This window comes from Diabrotica virgifera, chromosome 9, assembly GCF_917563875.1.
Source record: "Diabrotica virgifera virgifera chromosome 9, PGI_DIABVI_V3a".
NCBI lineage: Eukaryota > Metazoa > Arthropoda > Insecta > Coleoptera > Chrysomelidae > Diabrotica > Diabrotica virgifera.
Window position 1 is genome coordinate 98,120,303 of NC_065451.1, and position 16,398 is coordinate 98,136,700.

The following is a 16,398-nucleotide window of genomic DNA, read 5'->3' on the forward strand; positions in this document are numbered from 1 at the left end:
ATTTTGAAAACTAATACATTTATACTAAAATCACAATACAGATGTACTAGAAATAAATAAACCAAGGCACATTGAATGTTACGAATGGAAAAAATTATTTTGTATTGTGTTATTATATAGTTAAGACGAATCTTACTGTTAATGAAATAGTAGTTATGATCTTGATATTGGAGGAGTGCAATAAAAACCACACTGGTTCATTTATGTATGAAATACACGAACTAACAAAAAGTACTGTAACATAGGAAAACAAAATAAATGCGTTGCTAGCACTTATTGAAAATCCACATAAAGGTATACGAAATATTTCCAAAGAAAAAGAATTAACTTACCACTCTGTGGACAGAATTCAATTCTTACAATTTGGAAAAATTTAAACACCTAATTAATAATTTGCCCTTAAAATGAAAATATTTCAAAAACTAATAAATTTAGACATAGGGAATATTATACAAGGTGTCCCAAAAGTAGCGGAACGGTCGAATATTTCGCGAAACAAACATCGGATCGAAATATTGAAAAATACGTATTTAATAATTTTCAAGATACTAAAACTCCCTGGAGATAGGGTGGGTGGGTAACTTTAAAATCCTAAATAGAAACCCCCATTTTTTATTGTAGATTTAGATTCCTTACGTAAAAGTAAGCAACTTTTATTGAAGACATTTTTTTCGAATTGTGGATAGATGGCGCTATAACCGGTAAAAACGATTTATCGTCATACCATAGATAAATTAGAGAAACGGTCTAATATCTCGAGAAATACACTTCCAAATGAAAAACCAAAAAACATGTTTTTAATATTTTTCAAAAATCTATCGAACGACCTTAAACACCACCCCCCACTCCACATCCTGGAGCTGGGGGTGGGGGTGGGGGTAACTTTAAAATCTTAAATAGGTACCCCCATTTTTTATTGCAGATTTGAATTTTCCATAAAAAAATAAGTAACATTTATTCGAAACATTTTTTAGATTTGTTAATAGATGACGCTATAATCGGAAAAATGCAATTTATTAGCGCCGTCTATCAACAATTCTAAAAAATGTTTTGAATAAATGTTACTTATTCTTTCATGAGGAATCAAAAATTTCAAAAAAAATGGGGTGCCTATCTAAGATTTTAAAGTTACCACCACCCGCACCTCCAGGGTGTGGAGTGGAGGGTCGTGTTTGGTGTCTTTCGATAGGTTTTTGAAAAATATTACACACGTGTTCTTTGGTTTTTCATTTGAGAGTGTATTTCTCGAGATATTAGACCGTTTCTATAATTTACCTATGGTATCACGATAAATCGTTTTCACCGATTATAGCGCCATCTATCCACAATTCGAAAAAATGTTTCGAATAAAAGTTACTCACTTTTACATAAGAAATCCTACTCTGCAATAAAAAATGGGGGTTTTCGTTTAAGATTTTAAAGTTATCCTCCACCCCTCTACCAAGGGGTGGAGTGGGGAGTCATGTTGTGTCATTCAATAGATTTTTGAAAAATACTGAATACATATTTTTCAGTTTTTCGATCCGATGTTTATTTCGCGAAATATTCGACCGTTCCGCTACTTTTGGAACACCCTATATAAAAATTAAAGTACGGTATGGTGACAGGTACAGGTAGGAACGGTATTTCGACAGTGACATAAAAGACAGGGTGTTCCATTTAAAATTACGGAGAAAATAATGTATTTGCCTTTTGCCTTACCCTGTATTCGATATAAAAAAATTAGCAATATCAACCACTTTTAAAAATTTTGACAATCAATAAAAATATACCACATTAATATACCATGGATGTTATACTTATTTTGTATTTATACAGGAAGTTACAATTTTCATAGAAGATTGATTATAACTTTGTAAATAATCTGTATAATATAACAAAACTTTATATTTTTGTGATGGAAAAGTTAAGAAGATTTCGAATATAAAATAAAATACAGGGTGTTCTATTAAAAAAAGCATAAGTTTGGTTTACCACTATGTTATCGAATACCGTGTAACATTCTAACTAACTTTTAATGTGAATCTCAAAGTTGGCTATCTTTTGTCATTAACTTTTACTGCCATCTATTACTGTAGCGGATATATTGAGCTTTATCACACTAATCGATCACCCTGTATATAGAAAACTGTATCTTTTATTGTATTTCAGACGCAGATGTATCAATTTTACAAGGCGATGAAAATGAATTTAGGGGACTTTTCATCCAAACAAAGAACATGAAAGCAATGTATGATGCTTACCCAGAGTTTTTTGCATTAGATGCAACATATAAACTTTTAAATATTGGAATACCCCTTTTTCTAATTATGGTTGAGGATGGTAACTGTGCAAGTGAAATAGTGGCAATGTGCTTATTAATTTCTGAAGAAAAAGATAACTTATTGTGGTTTATGAACACTTTTAAAGAGAAGAATCCTAATTGCGACAGGACAAGATCAATTATAACGGACAAAGACTTGACGGAACGATGCCTATTAAAAACAACATTTCCTAATGTCCAGATCATACTTTGTGTTTTTCATACGTTAAAAACTTTCCGGAGAGAGATTACTAGTGAAAAATTAGGAATTACTCAATCACAGAGATTGCAGGTTCTAGAAGTTTTGCAAGAACTAGTATATGCAAAGACAGAAGATCTATTTAAAAATGCATATGAAAAGCTAAAGCAAGTTGCTCCCAAAGTTGTTTTAGATTATTATCACAAAAATTGGCACAATATTAAAGATGAGTGGAATGTTAACAATACCTTTCTAAAGAGCAATTTTTTGAATAATACCAATAATCGTCTGGAATGCTTAAATTTGAAACTTACGAGTGTAATTTCGAAAAACAGTTCATTGGAAGAATTTTTAAAAAGATTTTTTACAATAATTAAATCTTTAGAGGAGAAAAGAGATCATGACGCTGTATGCAATTTGCAAAAAAGACGCCTACATGGAACACAAATGCATCCCGACCTCATAAAGTACGAAAATTATTTAACCAAAGAAGCAGGAGACCATGTTCGTCAATTTGACAAATCAAAAACACTTAAGGATGTGAAAAGATCTGATGATGGAATTGACGAATATATTTTTATTTATAAGAATAATTCGGTAATATCGAGTATATTCAAATGTAACTGTGCATTTTTCATTGCTATGTGGCTACCATGTTGCCACATTTTTTATGTAAGAAGGGAAAAGAAACTACCGTATTTTGACCCAAACCTAATCGACCAAAGATGGTCATTGACATATTATAAGCATAGTCACAGGCTACTCAAAAATTGGACAGATCATGTACCAGAAAATACCGATAACACAGAAGAGTATAACACTGGAGTGAGCATTAAAACATTACCAACCCAACATCATCGTGTCTTGAGTTATGGGGAAAAAAAGAAAAAAGCTTTAACAGTGACTGATAGTTTGGCTGATCTCTGTGCACAAAGATCCAATGTGCTATATACTCAAAGACTGAACGTGTTAAAACAGCTGGTTACCTACTGGAAAAATAATGTTTCTTTTAGCATTAATTTAATCGAAAATGAGGGTGAAGATGATACAATAAATTATAATGCAATTTCTAGTGAATCAAATAGCGAAGTAAATGATATAAAAAGTGAATTTTATGCTATGGCTAGTGAAACAAATATGACTGAGATAACAGGTGCTAATGATAATGAAATATGTGATAATGAAATATTAGGTCTGGATCCCGCTTATGAAAAAAAAGTTGATTAATAGCAAGCTGAAAATTTGTTAATAGCTTAAGGGTGTCTAGTCTGACAAACTTTGATATATGGGAACACTGGAACAGGGGAAGTTTTAATTGTGGAACAGGTTAAAAATTTGGAACGGTCAGACCACGAAAACGGCACATTTATTTTGTCCGACAGAACACACTTAAACTCTCCGAACAGAGATTAAACTCTCATGCAAAAATCAGACTCCTATTTATCACCAAATGGGCGTTTTAATGATTGGAACATGTAGAATATGTCAAATGACAGGAATTATGACAAGTGATAAATAGCAGTCTGATTTTTGCATGAGAGTTTAATCTCTGTTCGGAGAGTTTAAGTCCATTCTGTCGGACAAAATAAATGTGCCGTTTTCGTGGTCTGACCGTTCCAAATTTTTAACCTGTTCCACAATTAAAACTTCCCCTGTTCCAGTGTTCCCATATATCAAAGTTTGTCAGACTAGACACCCTTAAGCTATTAACAAATTTTCAGCTTGCTATTAATCAACTTTTTTTTCATACGCGGGATCCAGACCTATATGTGATAATAGTATTATCGATCATGACTATTGTGTTATGTCCAGTCAACTAGATACTGAGCAACTAGATACCGAGCAACTAGATACTGAGCAATTAGATACCGAGTTAATAGAAGATCCTAATCCAATCCTAGATTTCAAAACACAAATTTCGAATATCACTATTCCCCCAAAAGTTAAAAAGCGAGGGAGGCCAAAAGGACAGGATGTAACCGTAATTGGTTTACCAAAAAGAAAGAAAAATGATAAGCCTATCACATATGCCAAATTGAATTTAAAAACAAACAGTTTTTTATTTTGGCTGTTTTCATGGAACGAAATGAGGCAATCAATATAATTCAGAACGATTTAAAAGTCGACCAAGCATCCATTAAGAACACAGAGGATATTTCTCGGGGTATTTTAAATAAAAATGTGGACATTAATATTATCAGGTGAGTAAAATTAACTTATTGTTGTACTCTTATTGTTTCGGTATCAATTTTAGAACTATGGCAACTTATGAAGCATGGAAATCTATCCAGGATATTATTCAGGAAGAAAACCAGAGGCAAGACTATTGCAACATTTGCCTTCAGGAATGCATCGATCAGGAAAGTGTGGTTGTCTGTGATGGGTGCTTATTGACATATCATATTACATGTATCAATAACAAAAAACTCAAAACTAAATTTTGGTTCTGTCGGGGTTGTCACAATAACAATAATAATTATTGTTACTTTTAATTTTTTTTAATAAAGCTTTACCTGATCCTTGAGTTGTAACCTGTTTCATTACTTTTTTATAAAAACAACATGTGATAAATAATAGTAATATTAGCATGACTATTGTGTAAACACCGAGCTAGGAGAGGACCCTAATCCAATCCTAGATTAAAACAAAAATTTCGAAAATTACTATTCTCCCAAAAATTAAAAAGCGAGGAAGACAAATCAAAAGGACAAGATGTACCTACCTAACCGTAATTGGTGTACCAAAAAAAGAAAAATGTCAGGGTGTCCAGAAACTCTACTGACAAACGAAGACAGGAGATTCCTCAGATAATTTTAAGACAATTTAACTAAATTCACCTATTCCGAAAATGCTTCCTAAGGGAGCTAGAGCTCTTTGAAGATGGCGTCTTGCAATTAGTTTTTCTTAAATACCTCCAGAGCGCTTCTACTTAGAAAAACGAAAATTGGTACACATATTTATGCTCTGAGATAAATCGATTTCATCTATTGTAAATTTCTAGTACCAGTCATAGGCGTCCGTTTTGGGTAGGGCAACAGTTATTTTATCGCATAACTTTTTTGTCTTTAACTTCTAAGTATTTTTGATACTGGATTATTAAATTGTGAGGTATTCTAATACTAAAAGGTACTCTTGCTTTAAGTCAGTAGGACACACCGCTTTCTAGAAAAATAGATTTGAAAATTTTTTGTTTTCTGAATTTGAAAAAGAAATTGAAAGAAATTAAAAAAACGGTTTATTTTACCAACATAAAGCAAGAGTAACTTTTAGTACCAGAATACCTCATAATTTAATAATCTAGTGTCAAAAATGCTTAAAATTTAAAGACAAAAAGGTTATGCGATAAAATAACCGTTGACCTACCCAAAACGGACGTATATGACCGCTACTAGAAATTCGCAATTAATGATATCAATTCATCTCTGGAATATAAATAAACATACCAGTTTTCGTTTTTCTAAATAGTTTTTTTTTAATATTCAAAAAACGAAAAATTTTAAAATCGATTTTTCTAGAAAACTGTGTATCCTATCCACTTAAAGTAAGAGTACCTTTTAGTACTATAGTACCTTACATTTTAATAATCCAGACTCAAAAATGGTTAAAAGTTACAAACAAAAAAGTTATGCGATAATATAACGGTTGTCCTACCCAAAACGGACGCCTATGACCAATACTAGAAATTTTCAATGGATGGAAGCGATTTATCTCTGGAAGATAAATATGTGTACCAAGTTTCGTTTTTCTAAAGAGAAGCGTTCTGGATATATTTACGAAAAACTAATTACCAGACGCCATCTTTAAATAGCTCTAGCTCCTTAGGACGCATTTTCAGACTAGATGAATTGGGTTAAATTGTCCTAAAATTATCTGAGGAATCTCCTGTCTTCGTTTGTCGGTAGAGTTTCTGGACACCCTGTATATCTATGTATTATTAATATTATTTATAATTTAAAATAACATACATATAAATTCAGAGTTTGGTGTTAGTTTTGAGAGTAAACTGAATGTAAGACCAAATACTTACAATGTCGGGATAGTATCATGAGTTTTGTTCCTGGTTTTTCCTCGTGATTTACTATGGAATCACTATATGAGAATTTTACTACTGTCACCGTTGCATGTGGTAGTTTTTTTAAAGACAAATCACCTGCTATGATTTGTTTGTGATGGATATTCCTTGAGTTAAAGTTGATTTCATGTATTCGGGTGAACTATCTTTCAATAAAGTCGTCCCAGAAATGCAACTCATAAATATTGGCAATATCATTTTAAAGTCTCATAATTTAAAATGTATAATATACCTATGTCTATGGAATTGCCGATATGAAGGAGTCAGATAAAATTAAATTATTAGAAGAATGTTCTTACTAAACAACGTTTTTGTTCAATTTAATAATTTTGTATTTTTATAACGACCTCCGAGGTGGAAGTCGAAACGTCAATAAAATCATCTTTTAATTCAAATTGTGGCTTATTTTCCCAGTTAGAATAATAGTTAGAAAAATGATAGGTAAGCCTATCCCATATGCCAAGTTGAATTTAAAAACGAACAGTTTTTTTATTTTGGCTGCGTTCATGGAACTAAATGAGGCAATCAATATAATTCACAACAATTACAGTCGACCAGCCTCCATTAGGGATAAAGAAGATATTTCTCGGGGTATTTTAAATAAAAATGTGGACATTAATATTATCAGGTGAGTAAAATTAACTTATTGTTTGAAACAATGAATATATAACGGTAATTACGTCTATATGCTTTGATAACACGACAATATAAATAAATCATTGTCCGACAAGCTGCTTAACTTCAAAAGCTTTTTGTACGGAGATCTTATGTGAGCGAAGTCGGAACGGGCCTATTAATGATATTTAAAATGCCCGAATACGATTCAATGCTTTTCTGTGATAATATAATTAACAAAGTTGTCCTACTAACGGACGCTAATGTATTGAGTGATTTAGTATAGTATATCTAGGTACATTTAAAAGTTATTTAGGTACATACATTAACAAAATTTTTAATACATCTGTTTCAATTTTAAAGCTCTTAGAATTATTGGGTAGGGGGTAATTACTGCCGGAGTTCCAAAATAATAAATTATTACTTTTATTTGTTTTTTTTTTATAAAGCTTTACTTGATCTGTTTTATTGTTGTAACCTGTTTTATTAGTTTTTCATAAAAAAACACGCTGCATGAAAATAATTATTTAAAATAAAATACACTTATTTATTTCGGATACCTAATCATTAAAAATGTGTAATGTAAAAATATCTGTTAAAATATATATGATAATTTAACTACCTACCGGCAACCAAATCATTGACCGGTAGCTCCGCCCACTTAATTCCTTACCAATAAAGGCCAACTACCGGCTACAGAACAGGTCACCGGTACCGGCTACCTATCCACTGCCATAAAATAAATTATCCCGGAACAAAATCTAACCTTCAAAACACAATGTTTTTACAGTTGACAGTTTGTGGCAACGGTGTTGCCAGTTCGTTGTTCTATTGTCCTGGAACGAGCAGCGTGACGTCACATAGCTCTCCCTGTTGTTTAAAATGGATAGCTGGCGATCACAACTTTAAATGTGCATTGTAAATTAAATATTGCGATTTGACGGTTGATGTTTGGTATGCGTTGTTTCTATATGTAGACAAATATAATAAATAAATAAAAAAAATTGTCAAGTTCCCTATTGTAAATTTTGTTTTGAAAGTGCTCAATTTATTAAGGCGGGTATACATATGCGCTCTGCTCGGTGTGCGAGCCGCTCGCGCGCAGCATATTTGTTAGATTAGTACGTGTTTTCAAGTGGCACACAAACGGCTCGCACACGGCGCACCACGATCTAACTTCTGTCGGCTTTTCAACAAATGCTTTGATGGTTCGCAATACGTATTTGGACGGGTCTGCGAGTGGTTTGGTGGTTTTGGGGCGCCTTAGTTGAATATTTGTTAGTAATGAAGTGGTCGAAAGGAAATATCAAATTTATTGATGTTTACCGTGGAAAATGAAAATGAGATGATGACATTGAATATATTTAAACATGTTAGCTTGCAACCCCCAACTTGCAACCATCTTGCAACCAACTTGCAACCAACTTGCAACCAATTTGCAACCAACTTGCAACCATCTTGCAACTCAACTTGCAACCAATCGGAATGAAACCAAACACTTCTCGATGAGAATAGGAGAAGCTACTCCCGACGTCAGCCGATATCGGATCTGATCTGATCGGAGAAAAACGGATCCAATGTAGGCACCCACATTTAATACTAATTATCTACAATTACTAAATGTTCGTAAGTTTCCTCTGGATCGCGGAAGGTTGGTCAAAATGAAAAAAATTAACGAACATTAACCGCGCCACGGCGCTCACACATCGCGGAGTTCGCGGCGCGGATATGTATATCCGCCTTAGGTTAATAATATATACAGGGTGAGCCACGCTCAACGGGACGGAGCCTACCGGAGAAACGGCTAAATATATTAAAAATTCCTTCCGTAGGAATACGTTGGTCAGTACCGGCTACAAATTAAAATTTGTGAAATATATACAGGGTGCAGCAATTTGGCGTAATGATATAAAGTTATATACTTTTAAATGGAACAACTTATATTTCACTTTAATTTTGAATTCTACTGAACAAAATAATGTTACTTTATTCAACATTCCCTATACCTATTTTTGACAGGTTTCGATTTATTTGGGTTTTTCTGAAAATGTACTATTCGCGAAATTAATTAATTACACATTATCGCATGAATTTTAATTATCTTCTTTTTGTCAGTTAATTGTCAACTGTCCATGCTCTACATCAGAATAATTACCATTTAAAACTATTTTACAGAGTGTTCGCAATGTGAAGTGTCAATGCTGTACAATATTTTGTATAATTACTTTCTTAACTTAAATGGGACACCCTGGATTTACCTTTAATTTTGAATTCTAATCAAAAAACTAATATTACTTTATTAAACAATCCCTATACCTATCTTTGATAATTTTCGATTTATTTGCGTTTTTTTTGAAAATACACTATTCTTGAAATTAGTTAATTACACTTTATTACATAAAGTTAAACAAAACACACTGGAAAAAATTAATTTACATTAAATGTTCAAAATGGTGTCGATTTTCTTCAATACATAACCTCACTCTGTGTTCAAAATTTTGTTTTACTTTTCTTAACATTTCTGGAGTTCTTCAGCGGTTGTAGGTGGAGTTTGATAAACCAAACTTTTAATATATCCCAAAAAAAAGTCCACTGATGTTAACCCAGGTGATATAGGGAGCCAATTGACAGCACCACCCCTACCTATCCACTTTCCGGGAAATTTTCTGTCTAAATATTCTCAAAAATTACGCGTGTTATGTGCTGGAGCACCGTCTAGCTACAGAAACATTGTTCTTCTAATATTTAAAGGGATATTTTGCAAAAGTATCCAAAAGTCTCTTCGTAGAAATCTTAAAAACTTTTGTCCTTTAAATGGCCATTAAAAAAATACGGTCCTATCACAATGTTCTCCTATTATTCCACCATATACATTAAGGGACCATCGGTTTTGTCGATCAATACATCTATATTCATGTTGATTTTCCGTATTATAATAGTGAAAGTTATGTCGATTCACGAGTCCATTATTATGGAAAGTAGACTCATCAGTGAACAAAATTTTATCAAAAAAATATTGATCTGCTCCCATTTTGTCTAGAAACCATAAACAAAACTCTAACCTACGTTCAAAATCAGTTCCATACAAATGCGGATACATTTGAATATGGTATGGGTGATATTTATATTTTTTAAGAATTATGCGTATACTAGTTTGGCTTATTTCAATCTCCCTGGCCATCGTCCTTGTACTTGTATATGGATTTTCAATAACTGATTGAATAACTTCTAATTCGGTATTTTCATCTTTAGTTATGGGATTTATCAATTTTCGTTTAGTATAAACTACACTGCCAGTTTCACGAAACCTTGTTAAGACTCTTTCAAATACTTCTTTACGAGGATGACGTTTTAAGGGAAATCTCTCAGCATAGACTCTTGATGCTAACAAACTGTTTTGATCACATTCACCCAGTATTAAAATCATATTTACTCGGTCTTCAATTGAATAATCTGCCATTTCTATTAATTGAAAGCAATACAGTTAATAGTTTGACTATTATTTTGACAGCTAGGTACCTTTTGTTTTTTCATGGCATTCTTTATAATGTATAATAATCCATGTGGTGAGACCGCTCCCGTCTGGAAAAATTTCTGATTCGGTTTCTTTGTGGATTCCTATTCAAAAATGCCCCCTTTAAACAAATCTGAAGGGTGCCGGGCGGAATTTTTGGGCAGAAATTGTTTAAACAATTTTTTTAAACAAATACAAACGATCACGTTTTTCTGGTCGGGAACATATATTTTTGAGTTTTGTGGGTCATTCTGAACAATAAAGGTATCTTGTAAATTTTCTCAGAAATTGATAGTTTTCGAGTTATAGGTGATTTAAACTCTGAAAAATGCGAAAATTCGCATTTTCGAGGCTTAAAAACTCATATTCAAATTAGTATTTTTGAGGTTGCCAGATACTTAAATTAAAGACTAAATATTCAGCTTCAAGATTCTGAAGAGTCAACGTAGAATGAAGTAAACACTTCTGTTGTATGTAGGTATATAAATTTATTAAAAAATTCTTAAAATTTATCCACAAGGGAGTGGAAGTATAACAAAACGTTTTCGGTCAAACTGACCATCCTCAGTGTAAACCTGGAAATAAGTGAACCACTTAGATTGAAATGCAAAAGGGTGAAATTTTGACAGTTAAAAAAAGAAAATGTGGTTACTTACGTCCAGTGTACAAGTAATTGAAACTAGCCACTTGAATAGGTGTAAAACCTCAAAATAACATTATTGCTACATTATGAGCTGTATAGTAATCGACAATAAGTCGATGTCTTAAGATTAAAAATATATCACATGTGGATGTATGTCATCCTTGCTCGGAATTTGCACAAGGTTGTTGTGATCAGGTGAGAGGTTAACAACCAACTGATTAGACAGATTGGTGCCTGAAAATTCATGACAAGATGTCAAAGAAGATAGGTGGATTTCTCAAATGTCAACCGGAAAAATTTGACAGAGTGAATTAATATTTAACTTAATTATTAAATTGGGAATATGCAACTATTAAAAATGTTTGTTATGAATTCTAAGTTGTAAATAAAGGTTAATAAGCTGTAATAATATATTCATTAGTACACCGAAAACAAAGGCAAAATTCTACTCGTATGCTGTGACGTCATAGACTGTTTGTCAACTGTATAGGACTGAGAATAATTATATTTATTTGAGTAAAGTTATAATAAATGAATATTATTGAAAATTATATAGAAAATTAAAAAAAAAATTTTAAATATGATATTTTTTTTTATTTAGCTAATGCCTCGACAACTAATGGCCATTAGCATGGTAGGTACGGTAATTTTGAACAGTTAGGTACCTAGTGTCATGTGTAGTGTGTGTGTTGAGTAAATGTCTTGTTACTTTGCAAAGTCGACGTCATTGTCTTTGCAAAGAGACGCTAATTGTATCCGAACGTCTGCGGTCCCTCCGGTGAGTACCGATCCCACAAGGACAGAAACTATATTCATTTATTAATTTATAATAAATGAAAAATTTCTGACCCTGGTGAGATTCGAACCCACAACCTTTCGGATTGTTTCGATCCAAAGGCAGGCGCTCTTACCACTGAGCCACGGAGGGGGTAAATATGATATTTTAATAGAGTAGCAGCTGTAGAATTGGAAGAAATGCTAATAGGGAATGGTCGGTTGCATATGTTTCAGGGAACCAACGAATATAATGAGGAAATACCAATATATAGATCTGTAATGTAAATTATTGGAGGTATTAAAGGAAATGGTATTAAATGAGGGAAGTGGAATTGAAAAAACGTATGTACATATCTTGATCAAGAAATTTTTTAAAAAAATTTTTGTTATGACTGAATGTAAAAAGTTTGTCGCATATAGAACTATTGAAAATCTAAATGTAGAAAAATTATTAAAACGGGTGATAAGGTAAGTTGCCTATGTTCAGTGGACAAATAAATGAAATATAATTACTGTTTTGAAAATAAATTGTTTGAATTGTTAAATGGATAAAGACTGATATTAAATTAGGAAAATTGCGCTGAAAGAAATGTACATGTTTTGATCAAAGAAGAAAATTAATTTTGATTGTAAGCTCTAAATGTAAAAAGAATATGTCACATATTAAACTACTGAAATTCTAGATTGAATATTGCATTGACCAAAGTTGATATTAAGTAAATTTATTAAATGTTGATAGCAGAGATTTATTTTTTAATTTTAATCTAAATGAAAAAATAGAGTGAATCAATTAAAAATGTTGGAAATTCAACAAAATTTTTGGTTATTGTCTATATTAGAATGTCATATCTGAAAAGATCAAGGGTTCCATGGTGTGATTTTGATATAATGAGAAAATGATTATGTTAAGTGAAAATAATTAGAGAATGAGATGAAAGAGATAGAGTCTTGCCTGGAGCACAGAGTGAAAGAAACTGAAAGATACTAAAAGAATATTTGATTGGGTATATTGTTTGGGTTTTTGTTTATTTTAGGTTTGTAGAAAAGATTCTGAAGAGTGATCGCGTCTAACTTTCATTTATACCGTTGTTTTTTAATTGTTAAATATGCGTGTTTATCCGATTTTTTTGCCGGTGCGGCGCGCTCCGTTTCAAAAATCTCCTATTGTTCTCCGAAAAATATTTTTTCTAGATTCTTTGGGACATTCTAAATAAAATAAGTTTCTTGACATTTTTCTCAAAAGTTAATAGTTTTAAAGTTATAAGCGATTTAAAATCCGAAAATGCGTTTTTTGTCATTTTTCGGATTTTAAATCGCTTATAACTTAAAGACGATTAACTATCGAGAAAAATGGCAAGAAACTTATTTTATTTAGAATATCACAAAGAATCTAGAGAAATATTTTTCAGAGGAAAATAGGAGATTTTTGATATGGAGCGCGCCGCACCGGCAAAAAAATCGCATAAACACGCATAGTTAACGATTAAAAAACAACGGTATAAATTAAAGTTACACGCGATCACTCTTCAGAATCTTGAAGCTAAATGTTCAGTCTTCAATCTAAGTATCTGACAACCTCAAAAATACTAATTTAAATATATGTTTTTAAGCCTCGAAAATTCGTATTTTCGCATTTTTCAGATTTTAAATCGCCTATAACTCCGAAACTATCAATTTCTGAGAAAAATTACAAGTTACCTTTCTTGTTTAAATTTGCCCAAAAATCTAAAAATATATGTTCCAGAGCAAAAAAATATGATCTTTTATATTTGTTTAAAAAAATTGTTTAAACAATTTCTGCCCAAAAATTCTGCCCGGCACCCTTTAGATTTGTTTAAAGGGGCATTTTTGAATAGGAATCCACAAAGAAACCGAATCAGAAATTTTTTTCAGACAGGAGCGGTCTCACCACATGGACTATAATGAGCTATGTAATTAACGACATTTATGTTCCAGGTAACATAATGCAAATAGATCTGAAGATACTAGATATTAATATAAAATTGTATAATAGTTTGATTATAATAATTGTTACAGCATTCAAATACAGGGTGTTTTCAGATTGCGAACACTCTGTAGATTAGTTTCAAATGGTAATTATTCTGATGTAAAGCATGGACAATTGACAATTAACTGACAAAAATACGTTAATTAAAATTCATGCGATAATGTGTAATTAATTAATTTCGCGAATAGTACATTTTCAGAAAAACCCAAATAAATCGAAACCTGTCAAAAATAGGTATAGGGAATGTTGAATAAAATAACATTATTTTGTTCAGTATAATTCAAAATGAAAGTGAAATATAGGTTGTTCCATATAAAAATATATAACTTTATATCATTACGTCAAATTGGGACACCCTGTATATATTTCACAACTTTTAATTTGTAGCCGGTACTGACCTACGTATTCCTACGGAAGGAATTTTTAATATCTTTAGCCGTTTCCCCGGTAGGCTCCGTCTCGTTGAGCGTGGCTCACCCTGTATATTAGCTCATTACAAATAATTTATGTTTTTAACCTCTAAATGGACATTTCGTTATTTCTTCTTCTTCTTCAGCCTGTTTGCATTCACTATTGGAAAAAAAAACCTCCCCATGAGTTCTCTGTTCTTTACTGGTTTGTGCCATTTGGTGCCAGTTTCTCCCCATTTTTGCTTTGATGCTGTCTAGCCATCGTTTTTGTGGTCTTCCTCTACTACGTCTCTGTGCTCGCGTGGTCTCCAATGTACAATGTTTCTCGTCCACCTTTCGATGCTTTGTCGTGCCACGTGTCCTACCCAGTTCCATTTCATTTGCGCAATTATTCCAAGTACATCTTCCACCTTCGTCCTGTTTCGCACATCCTCAATTTGTATATGTTCCCTCAGAGATATTACTAACATAGCTCGTTCTATCGCCCTCTGTGTTGTTCTCAATCTATTGGCTGATATATCCATAAGTGTCATTGTCGCTATTCCATAGGTCATAACTGGTAGAATACAACTGTTGAATAGCCTTTTCTTTAGATTTATTGGTATCTTTGTTTTTTTAACACATCATCGAGTCTTCCTACTGCTTCTCAAGTCGTTCGTATTCTTCTAGATATTTCTGCCAATTGATTATATTTGCCTAGTTTGATCGTGTGGCCTAGGTATCTATACCCTTCGACACTTTGAATCTCACTTTCAACGAAGTCGATTGTGATATCTTGATTTGTCATCACTTTTGTTTTATTTAAGTTCATTTTTAAACCCACTTTTTCAGATTCTTTTTTATGCTCCTTTAGCATGTACATTAATTAGTTCTTCGGTATTGTTGTTTATGAGTACTACATCATCGGCAAATCTTAGATGACTTAAAAATCTTAAAAATCTGTTGTTTAAAAAGTGTTAAAACAACATAGATGGGGTAGTATTAAATATTCTTTAAAGATTTTTGTTTTCTTTATACGTTTGCTCTATTTTAGATAACTTTTATGAAAGAAGCTGTCCGGCTGTCTCTTTTGTTTTCTTACATTTTAGTCTTCTCATGTCGCATTTTTTGTTATCACACATTCTTTTTTGTAACCTACTTAAATCTACATTTAAATTTACCAACAAAAAGAACATGATCTGACGATATAATATTTGCACCATATATTTGCTTGTTTTCAATAAAACCACTTTAACCCATTAACCGCCAAGCACAGAAATACTGCAATAATATGTAATATATTTGATTAACTAGAGTAAAATAAATTTAAACAATCGTAAAAAAATTGTTTTACATTTTGATAATGGCAGGTGTCACAACAACAAAATGGTTCGTTTTCGAACCTTTGGCGGAATTGAACTATAAAAATTGAAATACACAATTTTATTTTTTGTGAAAAGTCTCAAAACATTTAGAGTGTAAATGGGCCTGGACTACCAAAGCGGAGCGCGCACTGTTGCACGATCAAGGAGCGCCACTATGTTCACAAACATCTTGCGCTCCGCGCTCCCTGCAGCTGCTCCAATCGATACGGTATGCGCTCCTCTACATATAAACCAACACCAATTGGAACGCCGAGGCAGAGCGCGCACTGTTGCACGGTTCAGGAGAGCCAACCATTCACTATGTTTACAAACATAGTGAAAGGTTGCGCTCCGCGCTCCCTGCAACTGGTCCCATGGATACGGCATGCGATCCTCTACATATAAACCGCCACCTATTGGACCGCCGGGGCGGAGCGGGCACTGTTGTACGGTCCGGGAGCGCCAACCATCCACTATGTTCACAAACCTCTTGCGTTCCGCGCTCCCTACAACTG